The following is a 12,588-nucleotide window of genomic DNA, read 5'->3' as shown; positions in this document are numbered from 1 at the left end:
GTCCTACTGTAGAGCATATGGAACTATGTTCAATATCCTGGGATAAACCATATTGGAAAAGAATATAAAAAAGAATATATATATATATATAACTGAGTCACTTTGCTGTACAACAGAAATTAACACAGCGTTGTAAATCAATGATACTTCAATTAAAAAGAAAGATCAGGGAGTCATCATCAGCCTATTTCTCTCCCTAGTCTCCGTTATCAGCTTAGTCACCAAGTCCTTCTGGTTTTCGTTCAAAATGTCCACATTCTTACGCTGCTACGGAAGCCCAGGACTCCATCACCTCAACTCAAATTCTACTAGCTGCTTCCAAACTGGCTTGTTAATTCTAGGACCCCTGTCACTCAGGAGCTCTCCAATCCAGAGCAGGAGAATATTTTTAGAAGATAATTTCACTACTTCTCTGATGTTTCCTTGCTCAGAAAACTTGGGCACGCTTTTGACAGCGACAGCCAACCTGAGTCCTTCTGGCCGGAGTCCGGATCGGTCCTCCACCTGAGTGCACGGTCCAGCATTCTCCCCACTGCTCCCCAGCCCGAACCATCTGTCCTCTGCACTGGGACAGCACCGAACATCACAGCCTGGAGATGAGACGGGGACACGTCACGGTAGCTACAATTAGCAGCCGGCCTGGTGGTGCTGTCCGTCTCCCAGCACAAGCGAAGGAAAGCCAAGAATCTGCTAACAGAAGGGCAACTTAATTAGGGAGGGAATGTTTTCGCATTTTTTCCCTTAAATGCTGGTGATATTTTCATTGGGATTACAGACAACTGTAAATGCTTGGAATCAGGAAATAATAAGAAAGTGAATTCTGAAACCAGGGCAGCATTTTAGAACTGACAAAGCTGCTATGATTTGAGTTAGGCAACTGAGTGCATTTAATTAAATGTGGTGCTTTGTGGGGAGGAAATTAAGACGTTTGTAAACAATTGTTACGATTTTTGAGATGTTTTGCACAGAGTAGTTTATGACTTTTATGAATGCAAAAATATAAAAGATGCAGAAAATTTGTAACTGAAAGTAGCATCTTACATATGTGTGTGCATGCATGCGCGCACACACACACACACACACACGGAAGGTACCTTTGGAAGAATAGTAAGAAGGGAAATGTGTAGCCTATGAGGAGAGAGCTGGGAGATTTTCACCATATGTCCTTTTAATATAATGCACAGGGTTTCCTTGGCGGTCCAGTGGTTAAGACTCCACAATTCCACTGCAGGGGGCATGGGTTCAGTCCCTGGTGGGGGAACTAAGATCCCACATGCCACGCTGTGCAGCCAAAAAAAAAAAAAAAAAAAAAAGCACAATGTGGGAAAAGAATCTGAAAAAGAGTGGATATATATATATGTATAACTGCTTCACTTTGCTGTACAGCAGAAAGTAACACAACATTGTAAATCAACTATACTCCAATAAAAATTTTTTTAAAGAGAATACAAACTACTAGATATAAAATAAGTTACAAGGAAGTAATGTACAGCAAATGGAATATAGCCAATATTTTATAGTAACTTTGTATGGAGTATAATCTATAAAATATCGAATCACTATGTTGTACACCTGAAACTGTTGATAATATAATGTTGTAAGTTAACTATACTTGAATTTAAAAAAAAATAGTGTTCAAAAAAATAAATAATACACAGATTTCATATTTATTTATGGGTAAATGGTTACTAAATTTCCTTTTAATTCTTTCAGATTTGGGGGTGGAGGGCAAGTGTGGAGTTTGTGTGTTTGTAAGTAGCAGACCTGGCTGCTGTGGTTAAACATGGAACAGGTTTGGGCGGGACGGCAGGTGGTTAAAGTTGAGTGCAGGGCACTGAGTGGGGCAGAGCATCAGCCCAGGGCCCCCAGACCGGCAGGCAGCCCCACTGGGTCAAAATCTGTGCTGATGGATCATTAAAGCTGGGGTGGGGTAGCGGGAAGCACCTGCAGGGAGTTGGGGGGGACAGTGCAGAGAAAGGGACCCCCCCCTCCACTGCCTAGTTTATTTCTCAAGGAAAAACCTCTCCCCTCCTAGAAATGGAAGCAGACATGAAACTTTAGCTGGAGCCGAGGGTGGCAGCAGGGCAGGGAGCCTGGCATTGAGAGAAAACTCCGTCTATGAACGTGGAATCCATCTCCCCTCTTTCTGCCTCCAAGGTGCAGGGCCGGGAGAGAAAGGAGCACAGCCCGGAGGGTCCAGACCAGGCGCCCACACTCAGACTGGCGCCCACCACCCTGGCAAGGCAGGCCCCTGTGCCATCCTGATGACCCCATGCTGGGTACCTGGCACACAAAGGGAGAATTGAGCTCATGGTGTCCTCAGGTAAGAAGGTGAGTTTACAGCTGAGCCAGTGAGGAAGGAGTATCAGTTGCCACATTCCAGGAATGGGCCAGATTACTAAAGATTCAAACAGTTTAGGGAAACGGGCAGAAACGAGGCTAATGAAATTCAGTCTCGAAAAGCTGGAAGGTCAGCCATTCAAGCAGAATCCATAATACATTTAAATGGAGCCTTAACAGGGAGAACTGCTGAAAATAATAAGGAAAGAGCCCGAGGGCAAAATAATATCATCCAGAGCCTAGATGCCAACGGGATTTTCTTCCAGAGCAGCCAAGGCACTGGGGGCTCTCCATAAAGGCACCTCTCACGCCTCATTTAGAATCTGGGGGGCAACCCTGGGCTTTCAGCTACTCAGAAAAGGGCTTAACACAAGGCAGAGTCTTGTGCTAAAAGGGGAACAGGAGAAACGAGAGGGAAGGCTGGCCTGCAGCTCAGGAACCTGCATTTTCACCCTCTTCCCGAGCTGAGCACAGAACCTTTACCCTTTAGCTTGGGTGTTGCGAGTTTCTGAGAGGGGTTCCCCCAATTCTTTTCATGATTTTGTCCTCACTCTTTTGCTGACTTGGTTCTTCTCTCTGTTGTGTGTTTTTGCAGCAGGGCTTCGAAATCGATTGCAGGGAGAGAGCTGGGGATTTGAACCAAGAAAAAGGAAATGGAATGATTTTGAAATTAGCATTAATTGAGCAGAGTCAGGTACCTATGAGCTGTGAGCAAGCTATTGATACAAATTCATGAAATCTGAAACAGCCTCAAACTACAGACCTGCCGGGAGCAGGACCAACAAAAGTCCAGACAGATGAGGTGAGAGACCATGGAGGGTGCGGCCGGAGATCGGAGCTGTGGAACTCTGTCCCCTTCGTCCAGCTAGAATGCCATTACCCTGTGATTGACGAAATGCATTTTGAACCCACATCCTAAGACCCTGCTCTGTTATTCCTATGTGCAATGAGAGAGAGAGAGAGAGAGAGAGAGAGAGAGAGAGAGAGAGAGAGATGCCCTACACCTGCACTGTCCAATATTATGGCTCTTAGGCACTTAAAATGCGGTTTGTCCTGGAAGTGTAAGATACACACTTGGGTTCTGAATAAAGAACATAAAATCTCTTATTAATAATTTTTGTGTTGTCCATCGACAGATGAATGGATAAGGAAGATGTGGTACATATACATATATATATACAATGGAATATTACTCAACCATAAAAAAGAATGAAATTTTGCCCTTTGCAGCAACATGGATGGACTTGGAGGGCATTATGCTAAGTCAGACAGAGAAAGACAAATAGTGTATACTATCACTTATATGTGGAATCTAAAAAATACAACAAACTAGTGAATATAACAAAAAAGAAACAGACCCCACAGATATAGAGAACAAACGAGTGGTTACCAGTGGAGAGAGGGAAGGGGCAGAGGCAAGGGGATTAAGAGGTCAAACTACTATGTAGAAAATAAATAAGCTACAAGGATGTATTGGACAGCACAGGGGATGTAGCCAATATTTTATAGCAACAATAAATGGAGGGTGATCTTTAAAAACTGTGAATCACTATGTTGTACACCTGAAATGTATATAATACTGTAAATCAACTATACCTCAATTTAATAAATTTATGTTGATTATGTATTGAAATGATATTTCTGATATGTTGGGTTACATAAAATATATTATTAAAATGAATTAACCTTTTCCTTTCCTTTTCTTAATATGGCTACTACAGGATTTAAAGTTCTCACGTGGCTGACATATTGGACGGCCCTCCTCTAGACTTTCAAATAGTGGAACAGATTCCTAGGGCTGCAGTTTGCACTCCCCCTTGCTAAATTCCAGAGACTGGGTGCAAACTGATCAGCCAGAAGTTTGTTTTCACTTTCTTTTTTCAGGAAAATGATCTCAAACTGCTCAGGCCTGATTGTTGTCAGTTGGAGTGGACGTTTGGGGACAATGAACAGTTGTGGTACAGAAATTTAATTAATAATATTGAAGACATGCAGCTGGGAGAAACAAAGGACACAGTGGAGAAGACTAATTCTGTGGGCATTATTTCATATCATTTCATACGAATTAAACCCATAAAGTGCACACAAAACTTCTCCGTGGCTTGGGGGAAACCCTGTTGTCACGGAGGACCGAAAATGCCATCATTATTCATCTCTGTGCTGCAGGGAACTGAGAAACATTAATCCAAGCAGAGCACTACACTCTGTCGAGCCCCAGACCATCAGATCCGAAAAAAAAAAAAAAAATGCAGGACTCTTTCTGATGGCGGATTTCTTTTTTTCCTGAGTGAGTCAGAGAACAGACTATGGTTTAAACCAAAAAAAAAAAAAAAAAAAAATGAAGCCTTCTGCAAACGGGTAAAGGCATGTGGACGGGTGTGGAATGATTCATGAAGCTGTGAGACCAACGAGTCGCCTTTTCTCCCACTGAAAAGCCTGGCATGATGTATAATTCTTGCCATCCAGGTGGCCTCTTATTTGACAGCTGCCCTTTGAAAACCACAGATAAGAGAAGCAGTCACTCGGCACAACCTTTTTTATGCTGTGTTTTAAATGAGAAAACCCATTTATACGAACACACGCTGAAAAGGGGTTATAAAAACAGCTAAATTTGTATCAGTTTAGATAATTCTAGATACTCCTAGTATCACAATTTAACAATAACAGCTATGCGATTCTAAACTATTTTGGGCTTAAGATGGACCACTGAGTGATTTATACACATTCAACATCCTTCCTGAGACCATCTTTTTAAATTTGTTGAAAGTTAAGTGACACAAAACCTTTCATTCTCCACTTTGGAAAAACAGCTCCAATTCTACTTGGAAGAGTCAGCACCATTTTTAACAGGATGTCAAAAATGACCTTGGGCCATGTTGGCAAAGCGCAGAGGGGAGAAGATACCTGATCGAAGGTCAAACTTGGCCTGTTTTTTAAAAAAAAGTTCTTCCTACTGTGAGCCCCAGAGCTCCCTTTATGTAGAAATAGGTTACCCGGTAGACTTTGGGGTTGACAACGGTTCTCAATTTTACTAATCTCCTCTGGAATGAAACCAGCAGGATTCAAAGAGAAAAGAGCGGCTGGACTAATCCCTGAGTTCTTTTTGTATTAAAAAAAAGAAGGATTACTCACTTAATGTCATTGTTTCTTTTAAAATTCCTGGCAGTGTTGCCAAATGTATTTAGCTTATGAAACTGATCGTAAAGCTTTTCATCAGCCTCATCAAAACATACAAGCCTGCTGCTATAATGCCTGCTTCCAAGACTGTTGGTCTAACATGCACTAGAATTTAGAAAGAAAATAGAAAATATGACAGATTTCAAACTACCCTTATGTTTGTCTAACTCTTGTGCTTATCACAGTGCCACAGAAATGTGAGAATTAGAAACAATCTTAGTAAAAACAACAGGTCAGGGTAGTGATGCAGGGCACCAGCAATGGTGCCCCATTTCCTGAGTTCTGAACTTGGCTCTGTGACTTAATAGGCTAATAAGATCAGGCAAGTTATTTAACAACTTGGAAACTCAGTTTACCTCATCTGTAAAACAGCAATAATCACAATAATAGTACCTGCCTTACAGGGTTATGGAAATTAAATGAGATAATGTACGCACCTTACATATAGAAGAGACTCAGGAATTGCTGGTTTATTGGATAATTTAATCCAGTCATTGAGTTTCACAGGTGAGGAAACTGCACACGTAGACCCCGCCTCAGTTCCCTCCACTGAGCCTCGACGGAGCTCAGCTCTGATCACTTCTCCTCCATTTCCCATCTGGGTTTTAAAATTAATCCCCAGAGTCCTGTTTGGTTACGGATCCCAAAATGCAGCCAGATACAAACACCTACACACCCAGAAAATAATCCTCCTTTAAATTATTTTTAATAATTTAAAAATTATGAAATTGGGTAAATTGTAATAGATTTGTATCCTAAGAGACCATTAATTAGCATGAGTTAATCATTTTTCTTTAAATCTTAACATAATAGAAGGCTTCAGATGTGCTTGCTTTACTTCTGAACACTTTCTACATGTTTTCTTTTGGTTTGTCTCCCTCTGGTGGATTAAAAAATACTTCCTTTCATTTTCAGAATAACCATGGATTTTTTTGGAACAGGTTTTGCTCAAGTTAAGAGTTTGTCTGTTGTCAGCCTGGTTCATGTTGTGGAACTTCTAGAAAACTATCTTTCCTGGATGGGACTCTCTGCAGAGGCTTAGATTCAGGGAGGGCACCTGCTCCCTGACACTAAGAAGCTCATGCAAAGACACAAAGGTGTATTCAGAGAATGACGTGTGGTTTGAATGGCTGAGAATAAAGTACAAGGGATTAGGGGTGAAGGGCAATGGTAAGAGATGAAGTAGAAGGTTGAGCAGGGACCAAATCATTGGGCTTTTAAAGTTATGTTTCAATTTTATTTTGTAGGTAATGGGAGTTGCATTAGTTAGGATGAGGCTGCAAAAATAGGAAACCCAAATAAGTAGCTTTTAAAACAAAAGGGTTATTTCTGTTTGTGTAAAAGAAGTCAGGAAGTAGGCAGTCCAGGGTTTGATATAGAGCTCCCTGTTATCAGGGATCCAGGCTCCTTCCAAAAAGTCCTACTCCATCCCTAGGGGGTGGCCTTTGTCCTCATGGTCCAAAATAGCTGCCAGAGCTCCAGCCGTCACTTGCATTTATCCAACTGGACATCTACATTGGCACGTCAATCTCAACTTTCCCAGAAAATACGCTGATTCCTATCCCCAAACCAGTTCTTCTGTTTTGTTCTTTAGCTTCCCATTTCACTAGAGGAAAGAGCAGTGAAATGAGGCTGTGAGGGAGGTGCAGGAGACTCTGAAGCTGAGGAGAGAGAGTTCAGAAAACAGCAGAAGAGTGATTTACAGGGCAGCAGTGACCAGTCATCTAAATGCTGCACAAAGCTCAAGTTGCACGTGCTCTGCAGGTGGACTTTTATTAGAGGTGCCAGTGAGGCTGGTGACCTTGGTGATGATGTGTGTGCACTTGTTTTGCAGAGCAGAGCCCTGTTCAGTGTTGACGCTCGTGGCAGCCCTGACCAATGCGGCACCATCACATGAACCCCGTGTGCGGATCCCCCCCGCCCAACACCTACTCACCCCCCCGTAAGGTAACCTAGACGTGAAGAGATAGAACAGAAGCCAGAGGCCTCCAAGAGGAGGGCTGGGGGCATCTTTTAAAAATGTCTTTTTCATATGAGAGAGATGCTGAAGGCAGAGGGAAGCTGGGGATGTGCTGCAGGGAGGTCCCTGGGGAGATGTGGAAGCTGCATCCAGGATACAGGTGTGGCACTGGCCCTAAGGAGCAGGAAGGACACCTGTTTCTCTGAGGCCAGACCTAAACAAGGGCTTAAATGAAGAAAAGTTTGCAGCTGGTGGCAAATGAGGTCACAAACTAAGACAAAAATATTACCAGTAGAGCTACCTTAGATGACGAAAGCCACAGTTGGTTCTTAGTTCCCATTTATGGAGGCCTTTCATTCCATGCAATGTGTGTGCAATTTTCAATTTTCATACACATTATCTTTTTTTTTTTTTTTTGGCCTTGTGGCTCGTGGGATCTTAGTTCTCTGATCAGGGATCGAACCTGGGCCCATGGCAGTGAAAGCGCCGGGTCCTAAGCACTGGACCACCAGGGAATTCCCCACATTATTTTAATTCTCAAAATTATGTAAGTTAACTATATACAGTCAAAACATACATCAATTGAAATTTACATGCAATAATGTGTCGCATGTTTCAGATGGTTTCGCATGCATTATCTAGTTTGATTTTTCTAGCTATTGTTGACGATATCCCCTCATTTTACAGGTCAAGAAGCCAAGGGTCAGAGAGGTAAAGTAATCTGAGTGGCAAGCAGATTGTATGACTTTAGATTCCCAAAGGAGGCGTTATTTTAATGAGTCAAATCTGAAAACAGGTTTGAACTATAGGGCATTTTAAACAGCTGCTGTGTCACCAGTAAGGAAGCATTCCCTCTGCCTGAACTGGAGGGCAGAGCTCTGACACCACCAATGTCGTGTGGGTGTTGGAAAGGCAGCAAAGTCGGGCAGCAGGCCAAGACTAGAGGCCCCGAGATTTCATTTCATTTCATTTCATTTGAGATGAAATGAGATTCCTTCAGGATGCTCGCCTTGGAATCTTGTGTGACTGAATCTGAACTTTCTACACTTTTTCTTATTTTTTTAGTTCGATAGTATTTTATTTTTATTCTTTTAAATTGAAGTGTAGTTGATTTACAATATCATGTTAGTTTCAGGTGTATAGATTCCTTTTTCTTGTCTTCCATCAAAAAGCATAGACGATCTGAAGTTCTAAAAAATTTTAATCATATTAAAGCAAAATGGAGATTAGTTCTGCTCTCCCTCGGAGATCATTTGTCACTGCTTTCTCCTGATTTTTTTTTTTTTTAATTTTTATTTATTTATTTATTTATTTTTGGCTGTGTTGGGTCTTCGTTTCTGTGCGAGGGCTTTCTCTAGTTGCGGCAAGCGGGGGCCACTCTTCATCGTAGTGCACGGGCCTTTCACTGTCACGGCCTCTCTTGTTGCGGGGCACAGGCTCCAGACGTGCAGGCTCAGTAGTTGTGGCTCACAGGCCTAGTAGGCTCCGTGGCATGTGGGATCCTCCCAGACCAGGGCTCGAACCCGTGTCCCCTGCATTAGCAGGCAGATTCTCAACCACTGTGCCACCAGGGAAGCCCTCTCCTGATTTTTAATAGACTCCAGTGAGTCCAGTACAAAAGGACTCGCTGTTTCATCTTGTGGTTATTTCTAGGGATTAAATCATAATCCTCAGCCTTCATAAAGTAAGATGTGTCATTACAGAGAGCCTGTAAATGCATGATCGCGGTTTGTCAACACTGGCTAGGGCTCTGCAGCGTTTTGGAGAGTGGTTTTAGGTGATGCAATTTAGTAGCTTACGTTTATGAAGCATAATCCTGTGCCCGGCTCGATGCTAAGCACTTTGCATGCACTATCTAATTTAATCCTCATGACAACTCTTTAGGGTAGGTGGCATTAACAACTGCAATTCCCAGATGAGGAAGCTGAGGTCCCCAGAAGTGACTTTTCCTGCTGGTCAGCTGTGGGCAGGATCTGAAGAGAGAAGCACCATGTCAGTGTAATATATAAAAGACCCAAATCCCTCTTGTGTAGCCCGGAGGTGGCTCACAGGTGGCCCTTGATTCTGTGGAGTATTATTCCTGTGGTTGGAATTGAATCGGGAGCTTTGTACAGAGCAAGAAGAAGAGGGAAGTGTGGCTAGCGACCTGTGAAGGTCCTCTGTGCCAGGCACTGGGGAGACAGGGTGACATAGACGAGGCCCCTCTCCATCTTGGGCTCACAGCCTGGGGCGGTGTCTGGTCTTTAGGTCACACACTGTCTGCTTCTAGTTAATTCATAATTGTAACTTTAATGACACTTAATTGTTGTAATAGAATTTATTGTTTTTTTCCCTCATTTTTAACCATTTAAAGCATTCTCTCATGGTTGGCCATTGAGAGCTTTTCCAGTTTGGGGCCTACAAACTTTTTGGATGCCACTGAAATATTTTCTAAGAATAAAGTTTTGTAGTGCAGTAACTAGGTCAAAGAATATGAATCTCTTTACGGTTCTTTCAATACATTATCATATTGCTTTCTAGAGGGGTTTGATATTTACTCAACAAATATGTATTAAGCGTCTTTTATATATTGGGCCTTACACTAAGCAGTAGGGATACACCGTGAATGGGTGTGGTCCTTGCCCTCAAGAAGCTTACCAGCTGCTGTCACTAGAAATGTGTACTTTTAATTCTGATGCAAAATCACTAGCACCAAAATTAAAAAACATTTTCTTCACTTGTACCTCTTTTTTTTTTTACACTTGCATTTAATGGCTGGGTTTTACATTCTATTTTTATCTGAATTATTTTTGTGTGTATATGAATTCTTTATTGCGTGAAGTCCCTTTGCCCATTTTTACATTTTATTTTCTTCTTCTATTTATAAACTTATTTGCCTTATAACATTGAAAGAGATCTTTACATCTTGTCACACTTAATGTATTTTTCTAGTTAGTTTACTACATTTTATTTTTGTTATTTTGAACTATACGCAAGTTTAAAATTTTTATGTAGTTGTCAGTCTTCCTTTGCCATATCTTCTTTTGCTTCTAGACTTGATCATTTCCCCATAGATCTGATAAGTACAATATTCTTTTTCTGATAGTTGCTCTATAACTTAATTTTAATAAATTTTAGCATGATTTTTAAAGTGAGCTTTAGAATGAGTACTTCATCATCCACTCAATTTTTCTATATAGTTGGGAGTCCATTTCGGTTTCTCTATCCTACTGAATACATTTCCATTATCTGCACTTTTTGCTGTTTAAAAAATATAGTTGCTTTATATTTGCTGGACTAGAGTCCCACTCACAGATCTGGTTATTTTTCAGCATTTTTTTAATTGTTTTTTCATGCTTCAAAATCTTACTGTAATATTTATAGAAAGTAAGTTATATCTCACGACGTGGGCTTTGGAATTCTAGTTACACCGCCTGCTAGTTGTCTGATTTCTCACAAGTTTAACTCTAAACCTCATTCCCTCATCTGTAAACTGGGGAATCATATTAATATTTACCTCGTAAGATATTCAGGATTAACTGAAAAAATTCCACGTAAGACATTTAGCGCACTTCCCATCACCAGGCTTTGCACAGGAAATCCTAGAAAAGGGTGAATGATTCTGGTTCACTTGGGGGCAAACAGCCATTTCTGCACCGAGAAGTCCTGCTGTGAGGCGGACGGACTGCGCTCACCTTGCACCGAGGCTGGACAAGCGCGCCGCGGCCCGCTTCCTAGTCCAAGCCCACCCGAGTGCACCCCGCCCGCCCAGAGTCCGCGCCCCCTGCGCGGCTATGGCCGCGCCCAGCTCCTTGCGCGCAGCCCGGAGGGCGGGCCCGTTGCCTAGGAGATGCGAGCTCTGATCCGCGCTACGGGCGCGCACTTCCGGGAGGACGTGCTTGAGCGGCGCCCGGCAGCCAATCAGAGGGCGGGGCGCGCGTTCAAACCGCTGGCCGGCGGCGGAGGCGTGAGCGGCGCGGGAAGGCCTGGGGCCTGCGAGGTGGGGTCTGCGAGGTAGGGGTTGCGGCCTGGGGGCGGCGCGTCGGTGCGGGCAGCGGCGGGGGGGGGGGTTGCCGAGCGGCTCAGGAGTCCGGGCGGGGCAGGGGTCGCCCAGGGGGACGGGGCGGGGGTCCCCCAGGAGGGACAGGAGCGGGACCGGGCCTCGCCCTCCGCGCCGCTGCCCCCGCCGGGGCCGCCTTCGGGGCGCGTCGCTGTCCTGGTCCCGGCGTGACCGCTGAGAACCGGTCCCGGGGTCTGGGCCCCTCTTCCCGCCGGTCTCAAAACGACCCCCTCCCCGTTGCCCCCCGCAAACAAAGAGCCATCTCGCTCCGTGTAAGTAGCAGCAGGTTTTCAGCTGCGGTTGAAGGTCCGCAATCTCTTCTTGCCTTTGTATTTGCTTCCGTAACAGGAAGATTCCCTGCTTTTAGTTAAAAGGTGACGGGAGATGCTTAGGTCCTGGCGAAGTTTCCGATAATGATTGTTAGTGATTTAGAACTTTCAAAGGCTTACTTGAAAATGAACCTCTGTTATTTTGTTTCTCCAGAGCCGTAATCTCTGGGGTCGACTTTAAAAATACAACAGCCAGTTGCTGGATTAGCAGGAAGAGTCTATGTGGGAGCAGCAGAGAACTGCAGCCCAGGGCGAGCTCGCTGGAGCAGAAAGGGTGGACCAGCCCAGAGCAGAGGAGAGGGGCTTGTCTGTCCCGGCACCTCCCAGGTAGTGTGGGCTCCGTGAGACCGCCCACGGAGTCACAGGAATGTTTTGTTTCATATAAAAGTTCTATTTGTGCTATACTGTAGCCCATGAAGTGTGCAATAGTATTGTGTCTAAAAAAACGATGTATATACCTTCATTAAAAACACTTAAATGGTAAAAATGCTAACCATCATCAGAGCCTTCAGTGCGTCCTATTAGTAACATCAAAGACCGCAGATCACAGATCACCATAACAAGTAGGGGGCTAATGAAAAAGTTTGAAATATTGTGAGAATTACGAAAACGTGACGCAGACATGAAGTGAGCCGATGCAGTTGGGAAAATGGCTCTGACTTGCTGATGCAGGGTTGCCACAAACCTTTAGTTTGTAAAAAACTAACTATCTGTATGGGGCAGCCAAGCGCCTAAGACAGGTC

At 43.6% G+C, this 12,588-nt stretch overlaps 1 protein-coding gene across 3 annotated transcripts in view; it reads left to right on the top strand.

Moving 5' to 3' along the window:
* Positions 1-11,350: 11,350 nt before the first annotated feature.
* The window catches only part of KIF14 (kinesin family member 14), a 53,865-nt gene continuing 52,627 nt past the window's right edge, over positions 11,351-12,588 (top strand). For 2 of the 3 annotated variants that reach the window (XM_007167306.2, XM_057528173.1), the window contains exons 1-2: positions 11,351-11,470; positions 12,000-12,172. The gene's annotated coding sequence lies outside the window, so the exon portion shown is untranslated. The remainder of the gene's footprint in view (positions 11,471-11,999; positions 12,173-12,588) is intronic. The other variant, XM_057528177.1, reaches the window with a different exon arrangement.

This window comes from Balaenoptera acutorostrata, chromosome 1 (genome assembly GCF_949987535.1).
Source record: "Balaenoptera acutorostrata chromosome 1, mBalAcu1.1, whole genome shotgun sequence".
Classification (NCBI taxonomy): Eukaryota; Metazoa; Chordata; class Mammalia; order Artiodactyla; family Balaenopteridae; genus Balaenoptera; species Balaenoptera acutorostrata.
The sequence above is the reverse complement of the archived record's forward strand: the minus strand, read 5'-3'. Positions and strand labels throughout refer to the sequence as shown.